Source organism: Manacus candei, unplaced genomic scaffold, assembly GCF_025592945.1.
Source record: "Manacus candei isolate 608988 ecotype Guabito, Panama unplaced genomic scaffold, ASM2559294v1 h1tg000081l, whole genome shotgun sequence".
NCBI classification, from domain to species: Eukaryota; Metazoa; Chordata; class Aves; order Passeriformes; family Pipridae; genus Manacus; species Manacus candei.
In genome coordinates this window covers 2,365,529-2,380,074 of record NW_026138129.1, presented here as the reverse complement: position 1 = coordinate 2,380,074, position 14,546 = coordinate 2,365,529, and the positions used below count along the sequence as shown (strand labels likewise).

Sequence of the window (14,546 nt, the reverse complement as noted above, 5' to 3'; positions counted from 1 at the left end):
TTTTAAAAAATTCTTGAGTTAAAAATTCATTAAAATTAGGATAAAGTATTTATGAATTCTATCTTGACCTAGTAAAAATTAAAAATGTCATACATTTCAGAAGTCAGAGGCAAATTGGCACAGGCCAGCTAAATCCTACATTTATATTCCAATTCATTAAAGCAACTGTTAATACTGCATAGTCTGAGAAGTAAAAGCCTTTGCTACCAAATATATGCCACCAACATCCTAGGTATATAAAGAAGCTAATGAGCAGACTTAGACCTTCTACTCTGAAGATCAAAGATGCTATTCCTGCTGATTTTTTGGATGTGGGAAAAAAGTCTTGTAGCCATAAGAACAGAAGAACTGCACTGATGTGATCTGGCATAACACATTAAAAGAGAAGAGATTTCAAGATTTTATATTTATATATATATCTACACTATAATGTTTTATTCTTCAAATGCAAGCAGACTCTCGTGCATTTTTATAAGTTAAATAAACACAGATACAATAGCAGAGCACTAGCTCAAACATTGAGTAGTATTTCCAAAAGTAAAGGGAAAGCAGCTGTACAGCAAGAACGCATCTGCCACAGGAGGAGTTTCCAACTTTCAGTTTAACCACACCAGAAGTAGCTTAAACACACCTTTACAAACCTCCAGCTGGTTAGTTGTTCCTGAAAACATGAAGAGAACTATTTGTAACCTTTTATTTGATCCTAGGAATCAAATTACAATGCTTCAGAATCAAAATTAAGTCAGCAAATAGATTTAATCTCACAGAGAAATATCATATGTCTATATTTGCCAAAGGCTCTTCATATCTTGCCATTTAAGATGAACTTTTAAACAATAAAAGTAGAAAATAACATTTTCTAGAAAACACATTTAGTATATAATTTCTCATGAAAGAACTCTCTATAGTAATACAGATTTCTCCTCAAAATTGAGTGATGCCAAGAAAAACAATGTATTTCAAATCCATGAGGAAATATTAGTCTCCTCTTAACACCAGTCAAATGATCTACCAGTAATTTACACACACTGAACAGAGATGTAAACTTAATTGAGCTATTTAAGGTAGTTCTGTTGCTTGCAGTGCAAGGTGCAGCACATACTCTGCCACATTCAGTGATGTTATCTGCCTGAAAGAACCAAATCTACATATCAATTACAAGAACAGCCAAAGCTAGACTCAAAATCCATCTCCCCACTACCTGATTGCTGACACTGAGGGACAGAAAATGTGAACAATAGAAAATAGAGTGATGACATGACACTTTCCCTGGAGTATACTCTCAGTTTTCAGTAACCAATGCATCAAACATTTCTTGAATCAGTGGTGATACTTTTCTGTTTAAAGGATGGGGTTTTTTTCCTCACATTTTTCCAGAGTAAGAGGGGTATTAGATTATGTTTGGCTTGTTATTAAACCTGAGTCACCAGCATTTCTAGTAATCTCCCTCTACTGGAACAAAATCAATTTATTGTAATATATCTAATATAAATGACTACCATCACAATTCTATGGCTGTCCCACCATTGCAAGACATAACTGCCACTACAGTTTCCAACGATAGACAGAGGACAGATTAAATGCACGAAATCTAAGACTTACTACACAGTATAAAAGTCTACATAACCTCTATTTGAGCTACCATAAAAAAAATTTCAGTGTCGTTTTTTCAGAAGAAAGATAAACACAGTGTTTATGAAGTTTGGTATTAGAACTCCACAGATGAGATTTGCAATTCAGAGAAAATGAACTGGTGGGAAAAATGGAAGATTTTTTTAGGGGAAGAAGAAAAGCAAAAGCTGAGGCGGAGAAGGGGGAAAAAAGTAACACATATTGTGTTAATCCATCTAGATACAAGTTATATTACTACACAATGATCTAGAAAGTAATTTTCCATATTAGAAGAAACCAAAGGCCTAAACAGCATACCTTTTTTTTTTCCCCAAGAGCAAAGGAAGAAACATGATCCCATGAACCTGGAGTGAATCAAATTGCCTTCCTGGAGGTTCAGTCTTTAAGGTCAAGGTACACACCAAGTGATTGGATGCATGCACACCCCAGTGCTAGCACCCATGGCACAGAGTATGATACTTCCCTTACAACTTACTTTCTGTGTGCTAAATAGAGGGAAAATCATTGGAATAGCAGCTTTTCCCACAAATTATAGCCAAGGTATAGGATTAGTTAATATATGAAAGCAACAGGGGATTTATGAAAAATACCTTCAATATGCATACTTCTGTTTATTTAAAAGCCATGAATTCAGTTTGTTTAAAAGGTACAATCTCTTAATTGTAAATCAAGTTCCATCCCTGTAAAATATGAAGCTTTTAAAGAAACAGATTAGCCATTAAAATAAATTCATAGATATTAAGTACATTGATAAATAGCAGCTTACTATAAAACCAAATCTCACAGAAAAATTATGTGCTTGAATATAAAGGTCCCCATTTATGATGGCATGTTGCATGGGAAAACAGTCAGAAAAGAGAAAGTGTCATATTAGTGTCTACAGGGATGGAAATAAACACCTGGGAGAAAGCAAGTGTTTGTGAATGAAACCATAAAAATGCTCCAGCCACTAGAAATTTTCAGTTGGAGTTCACTTTTTCTTTAGACATCAAATACAATCAACCATGATACATGAATAAGTGTCATCCTCTCGATCCTGTTTGTTGATAGTATATTGCCATTCACACGCTAATTTTTGGGGATAGTTGATATCATTACTAACACAGACTAGTAGAAGAAACATTATATTATTTAGTTCTGACCCTCTAAATATACTGGTATTGTTCTTAATAGTTTCAAAAATAAAGTGATGAATTCTTGGAAAGAAATCACTATACACACATACATTAACTTGGCTATATGTCTCAGTCAAGGCTGTTGCAAGCTGTATTTTTAACACAATGATTCTCAGTGTGGCTTGATGCCAACAGCAGAGTGATGGTGGTAACTCAAGGGAGCACATAACTTGAGCAAGAGGTGTCTTCCAGAAGCACTAGGCATGCATCAGTAATCTAGCAGAACACCCTGCTATAAACCCCATTGTGTTAATGTCTTGGTAATTTGAGCATAAACACACACTGATACCACAACTGGAAAAACGGGAAACTGCAGGGAAGGGGACTACATTTCAAAGGCTTCCCCCCTTCCAACTTGGCATGTTCTGTGATCTCCATACACTAAGTTTGCATATCAAAACTACTGCACCAGCAATGATGTTATTCCACCCCACAGTGAGCTGGTTAAATACACTAAATGTGCAAGAAACAGTTCAATTTCTAAACTTTCAAAACCAGGTAACGATCTCAGACCACAAGAATAAAGTTACACCTGTATCTTGACAACGTTGCAAACATTACTATTTAAAAGCTCTCTTCAGAGATCACAGCATCAGGAGGAGGCAATGAAGAATGAGGGGAGTTCCATGATAAGAGTTGTGGTTTAAGAACAAAATTACAATTTAACATACTTTAATACCTCAGTTTTACTATCTATACAATTCTACTTTACTACTTACACAATTCTAATTAACAACTGCATAGTACACTACAGATATTCATAATAATCACTATGGTAATTAAAGACAGTATCCATCTGGGAAAGCTTCCATACTAAACCAAGTCAAGATAGGAAGAAGTGGAAAAGAAAAAATGGAACAGACAGAAAAAAAATTCACAGAAGTTTGTCATTTGGCACAGTATAAATGGGGCCAGGTTTAGTTTGGTTTGAGGTTCTTTCTGTTGGGGTGTGTGTGAAGGGGTGTTAAATTGCACAATTGTTCATTTAATATAAAAAAGAAAACCCAGATTGTATTTTGCACATTAAAAAAAACTCATTGCGTACTTGCATTTCTATGCATGCATTTTAAAAAACAAAACAAAGGCAAATGAACTTTTGACAATTGCAAGATGCTAAGCCAGAGTAGTCACAAAGACAACTTTAATGCAAAGCAAGTTTTAACATCTCAGACATGATATTTTGATGCATTTACCAAGGAAGCAACAATTTGAATGTCCAATTAGTTTTAGCACAGGAACTCTTTTGGAAAAACAGTATTGTACTTCCTCCCTGGTCTTAGGCTTACACTTTGTTCTGTGTACTTAAATACCAAGAAAGATTATGATTGTGTTTTATATGGTAATTCACCTATTACTTCATATCCTATTCAACAACGCTGCTGAGTGATGAGAGCATTAAACACATTAGCTCATCTATCTTATCAGTCAACGAGGTGCAATCACCATTGTTTATTGCCAGAATGCAGCCACAAGACAATGGGCTGAAGAGCATGTATAACAATTTAGCATTTTTTCATATGACCAGTTTACAGCTATACCTTTTTGCCTACATCTACCACTTTTCTGATATGCATTTCTGTTTGGCATTCAGTGCACTAACTGTTATAGGCAGCTTTCTTTAAAATTAATTACAGGTCTTGCAAACACGTTCGGTGAAGGAAGTCTCTCATCCAGTAGTAACACGATTTCAGTATTACTCTTTTAAAACCAAACTTGATTTTCTCCTTATTTTTTTCTGTTCCAGAATCCTGCTGGTTGCCAAGTATAAGGTATCCTTAACACTTACTGCAATCTATGTATCTAAGAAACAGCATTAGCTTTGGAGTACTATCTGTCCTCTCACTTTTGAATGGAGCTGTTCCTTCACTTTTGAACATCTTTCAAATATACTGCACAAAATTTGAAGTTTTATTGTGTTCAGCAGCTGTTTTCACTGAGAAGAGAAAAATTACATCTCTGTTGGTTCAAATACTACTCAGACATATACCTTAAGCAACTCCATTAAAATCAATAGAACTGCTACAGCATGCATTGGAAACCAGAAATACTTTTATGTATTAAATGTCATGGCATTTCTGTTATGTACAGTGATTCAGGGCTGAAGGAGATGATTAGAACATAACATGACTTGAAGCAGGTCCTACAAAGCTCCAATAACCTGGGAGGACCGCTTGGATCTTGTCCACTGCATTTGTATGTTTTAAAGACATGCATACTTTCTAGACCCTGCTGGGCCTCTTGGGTCTGGCTTGTTTATTCCTAGTCCAGGAATATCTCTTCACAACTGATAAACTGCCTGAAGAACTTTAAGGAAAGGCACTTCCTCCTCCTTCCCCAACATCCATATACAGCCCAAATTCTACTGTAAGCCCAGTGAGGCAAGGGATGGGATCACAGAGCTCAGTGACATGAAGTTCCCACCCCTGGCACGGAGCAAGGCTTCAAAGGTTTTTAGGCCCAAACAGGCCAAGAACTTTCAGCAGGTTGTCAGCTTCTGGGGTAGGAAATACTGCATATGGCTCAGTGACAGCAAGAAATAATAATCTTACACATGTTGGGAAAAATGTAATCTTTCACTTACCCTGTAGAAATAAAGCATCAGATACCAATGTTTTTAGTAAACTTTTTGCCTTTAATTATTTCTATTTTGTTCTCATCCCTATCTTTTTGATTACTATATTCTCACCTCTTTTTGTATAGAAACATGGAAAGTCTTTTTACGAAAAGAACATATCCATGTAATAAAATTGGAAGCTATAAGACTCTTTAGAAGTTGTTAAAAATTTTCAGATTCCAGTGTTTATCTGCTACAGAGAACCAAAATTAGGACAAGAAGCTTTACAGTCCACCTGATTTTCTTCTTTCTGCACCTCTGACTACATTGAAAACAAATGTCATGTTACTCCACTTAGCAGTAAAATCCTCAAAATCTTGCAGAAAAATCAGTACTGAGCAGTTTTCTTCTCTTTAGACCAGCTGACAAAAGAAACAAAAGAAAACACCCCAGAGGAAAAGTTTGCTAACGTCAACAAGGGTAAGGGATCATTAGAGCTTGAGATGATAGGTTACCACATGGGAGGGTGCAGTGATCCAGTGTGAAACATATTTACGTCAGGGGAATCATTTCAATCCCTCTGAAGAAACTGTATTGTCACTACAATATGCATACATTTGTATTAGAGATGTATTTTATTTACTTTATTCAGAAGACCGAAAACAGAAACTGAGAAAATGCCAAAAATAATCAAGATGAAGAAGAAAAAGTGACAGAATAAAATTTACAAATTAAGCCTTCTTGCTTTCAGGATATTTCAGCCGATTTTTTAGTAATCATAATCAAGCTCTCAGTGACTCTGTTGAATGTTACAGAATAATGATGTGCAGATAATTCAGGATTTTGGAGTCTTTGAAAAATGACATGTTACACTAACATGATGAACAGATTGAAATTAAGAAAAGATTGAACTATTTACTACTTATGAGTAGTAGGACTGTGAGTAAAACATTTTGCTTGCAATGAGAAGAGTGTCAAAAAAAATAAAATTATAACTTCAGTGAGTGGAAAGGAACAGAATATGTAACTACAAAATTACAGACAGTTCTCTATGAAAGATAATGACAGCACCTTCTGAATTTCTGAACTATTCAGTTTTAGTCTAAAATGATTTTATAATGACAGGTAACTATAATCCACAAGAATTATACAGGAAAAAAGTAATAAAAAAATCTTTTTGGCTGTTGTACAACAACAACAAAAAAATCCAAGATGTTATGGAGTTCAGTATTCTTATACTGACATTTCAACAAGTGCCAAATTTTAACTCTCCCTAATAGCAGGTGCAGTATTAAAAATGCTAGGCCAGACTTAGAAAAGTTTTCAGGCAGGGATACGTGCACTATGATTTAAAAAATCTCCAAACAAGTCTGGTACCCAATTCCTAGAAATGAAAGGAAGTTAAATACCCCAACAAATAGTAGGTATGTTGATTTACCACTGCTGAACTGAGAACGGTAATTCACTAAGCTGTGGGGACCCAGCAACTTGTGATCCTATAACGATATTAAGGCTTTGCAGTATGTGAAATAATTGATGAAGGTTATTTAACAGCGAGCTTACTAAAAAAACTAGATAAAAGTGTGACAAATACAAGTTGTCCTTGGCTGAAAACAAGAATGTTCCCAATGAAGCTCTGTTTATATACCTCTGATTGGTCTTGTGTAAACCTTGAAGAATATTGTGACAGCCAACATCAGACACTTCAGCACCAGAACACATTACAAAGTCATGCCACCTAACAGTCCACATGCATCAGGAATTATTGTCATTAAATAGCTTGACACATCAGCACCAAGATTACTCAGTCCTTTTATACAGAGTGGTTCCCCAAGAGATGCTATAAAAATTTAAAGGTAGGACCCAGTCCTCAGTGGACTGATTATTTTCGCATTTTTGAGTATACCTACCAGCACATCCTCATGCTCCACTATGCCAATGAATCTACTGCATACCAACTTTTAGTACAGAAATTTTGACACAGGCTTTGAACAGAGGACTGGCTGTACTATCAGACACAGGTAGTCATCCCATCATAATAATCTAGCTGCTTGAAACACTCAACCATAAGCAAGGGAGGTGAATCACAGCATCTTAATTAGGAACATGAGAAAGACTTGGTGACAGAAATCGCCCCATCTTTAGAGGTTTCAACGCAAATGCGCCTCAGACACAGCCATACAGAGAAGAGATTACACTGGCAATTTCAGAAGGTATTCTATGCCAACAGTCCACCTGACAGATAGATATCAAGGGAAAATGAAAAAAAATGTAGAAATGTCCAAAAGTAAACTGCACATTCAGATGTACAAGTTTAGAGTAAATGAAGAACTGGATGTGTTCATGCAAGACAAAATTACTTCCATGTGCTTTTTTTTTAATTTAACTAACAAAATCCTATGCAGATGGTAAATTAATTGAAATACTAATAAGAACTCAGAAAATATATAAAGAAATCAGCTGGGAAGCTAATAAACTACATCTAACACAGCAGTAAGAGAAAGTGGAAGCACCACTTCTGTTGGTGGAATAAAGGGAACCAGAGCCAACTGTACCTCTTCAGCACGGCTGAAGTTGCCACATGCTGGGATAAGGAGCTGTGTCTGTCTCCCAAATTGTCAATCTAAGAGAACTACTAATGATCACATACTGAGAGCAGGCAACCAAGCGAGAAATCTATTCCTGCAAATATAAAAAGGGTAATTCATAATCTAAGTCCTTTCTCACCATGCCTTCAAAGTAGTTTTGAAACAGTCACGATGGAGGAATCTCATAATTTGTCAGTTGCAGCATCATTCTTCCCAACTTCCTTCATCAGGCCTGCCACAGAGTTCTGTCAACACCAACACGAATTTCTTACATAAGCAAGTGTCATATAACTACCTGGAAGGGAAATTTGGAAAAACCTCCCCGTGACACAACTGCTCCTTAGACACTTCTTTACATTCTGCATCTACCTAGTTAAGGTACACTGAAGCTGTGTTAGTTAATCCATTTGGGTCTCACGTTTACTCAGGCGTACATATAAAGCCATCTGATTTTTACATGCAGGACTAATTCATTCAGGAGCTACTAGGGTATCTGACCATTTCTAGACATTTCGGCAAATAATCGCAGGAGTGAGATTAAACCACAAAACAGTACGACAAAGAGAACAGCCTCATAACTACATAATAAGCTCGTGGTTAAGTGTTAACACAATTAAATAAAGCAAGACTGAAAGTGGAAAGAAGAGCCAAAGAAAAGAGCTTCAAAACAGAGTTTTAAAAGGAGGATATACAGAGAGAGAGGGACAGAGATGCTAGGATGAGCAAGCAGCTCGGACAAAGACATCAGATGCTACTAATGGTGATGTACTCTGCTGATGTACTTTACTTTACCTCTCTAGGATTACTTTACTTTCTGCCATGGTAGAAAACAAGTTCCAGTAAAAAGAAAAAAATAATAGTACTTATTACAGATCAAAAAACCAAACTGCATATAACAAAAATCATACATGCAAATCACAAAGTAAGATTTGCAAAAAAAAAAAAATTCCTTTTGTTTGCAATATTGTTCACTGCCACTGTTAATGAAAAAACCCTGGAAACTTAAATCTTAAGCTTTAAAAATACAGCTGTCAAGAATAAAAAGGTAGTTGCTTCAATACACTTTGCCATTTTCCATCAAGCGAACAGATGGCATTATTAAAATTCTAGTAGAATGAAGTATTTATAAGTTCATTAGACAACACTAACTATACAAAAAAACCTCCAGTAATATTGCAAATAAATCTGTTGGATTCAAAATAGCATAAAAGTACAAATAAGGGTTATAAAATCACATTTATGAGTTAGTATATAAAAACAATAATGTTAAATGAAACAAAACAACATAAATGTATAAAAAACTCTATAAAATAGTAATTTATTTTCCAGGGTCACTTCCAAGTTACTCCATGCATTCTGAGCCTGAATTCTATAAAAAGGGTTTCAAGTTCAACAGTCTCTAAGACAGCTGAGAGGGAAAATACCTGTAACAATTACTTTTCTTTAAATGTATAAATGTGTATAAAATTCATACTATGATGTACAATAAGTAACAATGAAACTGCTCTAGAAATAATCCACACAGAAATGTAAGTCTTATTCTCTGAGGTGATGTTCTCAGAAAATAAACAAAAGGTCAGCCAAATGCATCTAGCACATGTCAGTGCTTTTAAATACTGTGCCAGACTGGCTTGCTTATTTGATACCTGAGATGCTTTATTTGCTCTTCTCTTCACCATCTTGAATTATGAGCCTACACTGAATTCACTTTGAAATCACTGTTTTGTAATTGGTTGCCTTCCTCTTTCTATTGTCTTTCTCAACCTGGTAAAGTGGTGTCTCTTCGTATTCTAATTTACTTGAAAAAGATGTAAATTCCTGTCACCTTAAAAATATGCCAAAATGGATTTACTATAAAAAGAGATAGCTAACACACTGAAATTCCAGTGTTCACTCCAAACTAATATATATAAGTTCCCATATGTGCTGATTTATTCAAATGTACACCACTTCTCTCTGCAACTTTCATCAGTACAATCTGTGACAACATTTAACTCCTTTAAGCACCCTGTCCTCCCTGAGCATATTTTATCCAGCCTAACAGTCATTCTTGGAAAGTCCTCACTTTGATATCTACATAGAAATCGATTCAAAGAAGGATGTGTACTATTTCAAAGCATGTGTTTTTCCCAGAGTTTAAAGACTTGTGTGGCACTTTTTCTTTTGATGGATCCATTAGCACAGGAGGACATCGACCTGTTGGAGTGAGTCCAGAGGAGAGCCACCAGGTTGATTAGAGGGATGTATCACATTTCATATGAGAAAAGGTTAAGAGAATAATGATTTTTCAGCCTGTAAAACAGAAGGCTTTGGGGGGAGCCTTCCAGTACCCAAAGGAAGCCTGCAAGAAAGATGGAGAGAGGCTATTTACAAGACCATGTAATGACAAGACAAGGGGGGAATAGCTTCAAACTCAAAGACAGTAGATTTAGATTAGATATTAGAAAGAAATTCTTTACTGTGGAGGTGGTGAGGTGCTGGAACAGGTTACCCAGAGAAACTGTAGATGTCACATTCCTGGAAGTGTTCAAGGTCATGTTGGATAGAGCTCTGAGCAACCTGGTCTAGTGGAAGGTGTCCCTGCCCATGGTAGGGGATTGGAACCAAGTGATCTTTAAGGTCCACTCCAACCCAAACTGTTCTATGACTCTATTACACAAACCTTTTACAGTATTTTATAGATGTGTGTCTATGGCTTAATTAGCTACCGTTTATACAATCTCAGATTAGAATATTTGAAACTCTTTCTTCCTGAAGAGATGAACCTATATAGAAAAGAATGGCAAGGTGCAGGTCCACACCAGAATAAACCAATTTAAGCCAAAACTGCCACCTCTGCACTCTCCCCACTGTCTTGTGGCAGTCTACAGCTGCAGCAACTCAGTGAATTGTAGATATAATCTACAATTACATAGGCAAATGACCAATGCATGGGAAAGGCTGGATATACACACCCAGAGACAGAAGCTGAGGGCAGGCAGTGCAGGCTTAGTTTGACCACAGAGATATTTCCTGAGAACCAGAAGGTTCTGGCCAAACAAATACCGCACACAGGACCCACTGGCATCTCAGTTTCTTAGTGACTGGGTTATTTAAGACTAGTTGGTGCAGACTAAAAGAGCCTGAGATTCTGAAGATTGCTAGGGAGGCACCGAAAATTCTCTTTGCTAAGATGATTGCTAATTATTTTTTTGAGCATAACAAGTTCCTTCGTATGTAATAGTTTAATATTTAATAAAACAAAACACAACTATGGCTTCCTTCAGGTTGGAGACACATTCTCTTAGTGAAACCTAACAGTTGCAGAGGTGTTTGGATTTAACAGGTTCTTCCATTCAAAGCATATGATGATCTACATCAACATTCATTTTTATTTATTAGTTTCCTTTAGTGTAGTACTGGAATGAATCAGAAGTTTTAATATGTTTTAGATAGCTGTACAGCATGCAGAGAAAGGTTTATGTAAGAACTCACACTATTCTCTTCAAATCTTGAAACACTTTCAACAGTCAAGACAAACATACCACTCATACCACTGAGTATACCTTTTCTTTTGGTCTATCCTACATTTAAAAGATTTAGCATCCTTAGATGAGAAGATTTTAGGAACAGTTAAAGAGGGAGGGCATTAAGATTGAAAATTATTGTTAGTTTCCAGGTTTTGAATTACTGAGACAAATTTCAAGAAGAAAACAAACCTGGAGAGAAACTTGCTTTCACAGCACAATGACAGATTCCCTAACTTCATTCTGAAAGATGCCTGCGATTCCAATTATTACTGATTTACAATGTATTGTTACCTTTAATACTTTCTTTTTCCATTAAAACTCCAGATATACTGAAGGAATGCAAACCTACCCCCTAATTTACTTTTGTTTGCTTGCCTACTGTAGTACGGCAATGAAATTGGATAACATGTGCCTACAATATCAATGGCAGCATATAAATGTATTCAGTTCCAAGAAAAATCCCTGCTACAAACTACAATTTTTTTGAAGACGCTTTAGGAAAGAAATGCATCTATTATGTTTCAGTTTTGTCTTGGGAGAAATATAACCTACATGGCTAGAGAAAATTTATTCTCATGAATATCTAATACAAAAGATAACAATAAAATAAAAAGCTATGGCTCAACGCTGTGAATAGGTGGATTCATCCTACTGTGCAGTAGTAAGTAGAAAATAATGGCTGGCTTTCCAGCAGAAAGTCTTGGCAGTCAGCCATGTGGTGAAGACTGGGTTCTGTCCCCAAATACACATTCATTTTGGCAAAATATTGGGAGGTTGTTTAGAGTTTGATCATTTAGTACTTATCAAAACAAGCAAAAAATCCTTATTAAGTGCTTTAAATGTTCTGGTTTGAAATACTATCATTCACTAGACTTATCTCTTGTTCCACACATCATTTAGCAAGTGTTCTTTAATTAGACATAAAAAAGGATTTTCCATAAACTTAAAACAAGCATATAACTGCATGCATTCTTTTAGAAACTCTAGGTCATCGGTTTGTCAGCTAATATTAATATAAATAGGGTTTACCTACTTAAATTGCAAATTGTTATATTCTTGAAAATATGTTTTCTTTAAGCCCAAAGAAACCCAGGCTCTGTAGCATCCTATCTGATGGAAATAAAAATCATCAAGAAAATGGAAAAGAATAAATACTACATATGTGTTTGAATGCATGGGGTCCTAATTAGTTGAACAGGGTGAGTCTCTCAGCCTGCCATCAGCAGTAGACTATACAACCCACTTGTCCTTTTTGTAGCCCAAGTGTATCTACTCCCCCTGTTTTTGTCCTTTTCTCATCTGTCCTGTGCTTCCCCAAAGGGCTCCAGTTTCAGTACACAGGGGAAAGAAAGAAACCACTAGATAAACTGGTTTCATATTCCTATCTTTACTGGTAACACAGCCAAGGATGTTTACAAAAAGCATGGGTGGGATAAGCAGGTAAGCTGTTTTCTAAGCTTCTCTACTGACAGAGCAGCTCAGTTTTTCATGTATTTTGCCACAATATCTTCAAACCACTAATCTATAGAACAGTAATTTTACCACTAATCTCAGTAGTGAAAAATTTGTAAGATTCTGACTTCGTTCAAGGACTCAATAAGGTGAGGATCTGTAAACAATCTAGGAGGGTTCATCAGATATGAGTTCTGTATGAACAGTAGGAGTAAATACTTCGGTAGTGATAATTTTTTAAACATAACTATTCTTTGCATACAATATCTTTTCCACCAAAGTCACTTGGACTTCGTCTTTAGATGGGTTCTAGGAGCAAAACAACAAGAGCTTTGTATCAGCAACGCAAAGAAAAGCACCACTGTTCAGCATGTATTTTCCTGCAGCATTTCAACTGGTAAGGAATTCCAGATATCTTTTCTATGAAAAAATATATTCTGCTTTTGCATTAATTTAGACTTTTCTATTAGAATTAATGAAATGGACTGGAGCTATGTGATTTTTTTTCCTGTCTATATGGATACCAGTATTTGGAACTCAACATCCACTTTGTGCAACCACTAAAAGGAAAATTTGCAAAGATTAAAGGTGTCAAATGAAATACATTTAGTTAAATACAAGCTCTCTTCCAACTAATCTGAGGTATTTTCAAAACAGAAGTCAGACTGAGATGATAACAGGATTACTGAAAGGTCAGAACTGAAATTCAATACTCTTCTTTAGATTCCTAATCTGTTTCCTCAAGTAAACAAAAGAGTTACCAAGCCAATTTCCACTGATTTCTCCTCCAGGTTTGGATCCTGGACATGTTTTAAAAACATTTGCAAAACCCAAGGTGATATCTGATGCAAATATCACAAAAGAGGTCCTGGTAAGAATGAAGAAATGCCTGCCCTTCTTTTACTTTATTCTCCTTATGAAAATGTGTGTCCTTGTCACCACAGCAAAGGTTTTCCTTAAACTTTTGAGAAGCACAGATGAAACCTCAAGGATATGTAAATTGTAACGACAGCAGGCCTTATTAAAGACTTTTTTCTAAGAAGTAAAAGTGGAGTCAGAACTCCCCAAACTTTTATTAAATGATGTCAGAAAGCCCCTGACTGCCTAGCTCTGAGACAAATTTCACCTAAATACTGTACAAAAGAGGTTTCTGTTTCTGTATGTTTAAGAAAATCCATCTTCAGAAAGAGTCCTGAAAGACAGACAACCGTGTCTGAGGGGTTTGGACATATTACAAGAGAGAGAGCCTTAAGAGCAAGGGAAATCATTCCACCACTGTGACATATAAAAAGAAATGGAAGACCTTGGAATGAAAACCTACTAAAACTGCATATCTCCCAATGACCTTAGAACTAAGAAATATATTAATATATACCTAAAAAACAACAAGCCTAGGGAGGTAAAGAAAATTAAGTACCACCAGGCTTTATTTTGTCTAGTTATCAAAAGGCAAACAAGGTACAAATACAAATTAGATGATGCTGACCTAAGCAGGTGTTGATTTCTATGCCTGACGAGAAGATCTACATAGAGATAATTGCTCAGAAAAAGCCAATAATTTCTTAACAGTCTGTAGAAGAGAGTGCTCTTCAAAAACTCAACTAATAAATTCTGCAGTTGAGAAAACTTCCAGAGA

At 35.9% G+C, this 14,546-nt stretch overlaps 1 protein-coding gene across 5 annotated transcripts in view; it reads right to left on the bottom strand.

Annotated features, from left to right (window-relative positions):
- The window catches only part of PDE10A (phosphodiesterase 10A), a 353,359-nt gene that overhangs the window by 70,982 nt on the left and 267,831 nt on the right, over positions 1 to 14,546 (bottom strand). The window lies entirely within an intron of this gene.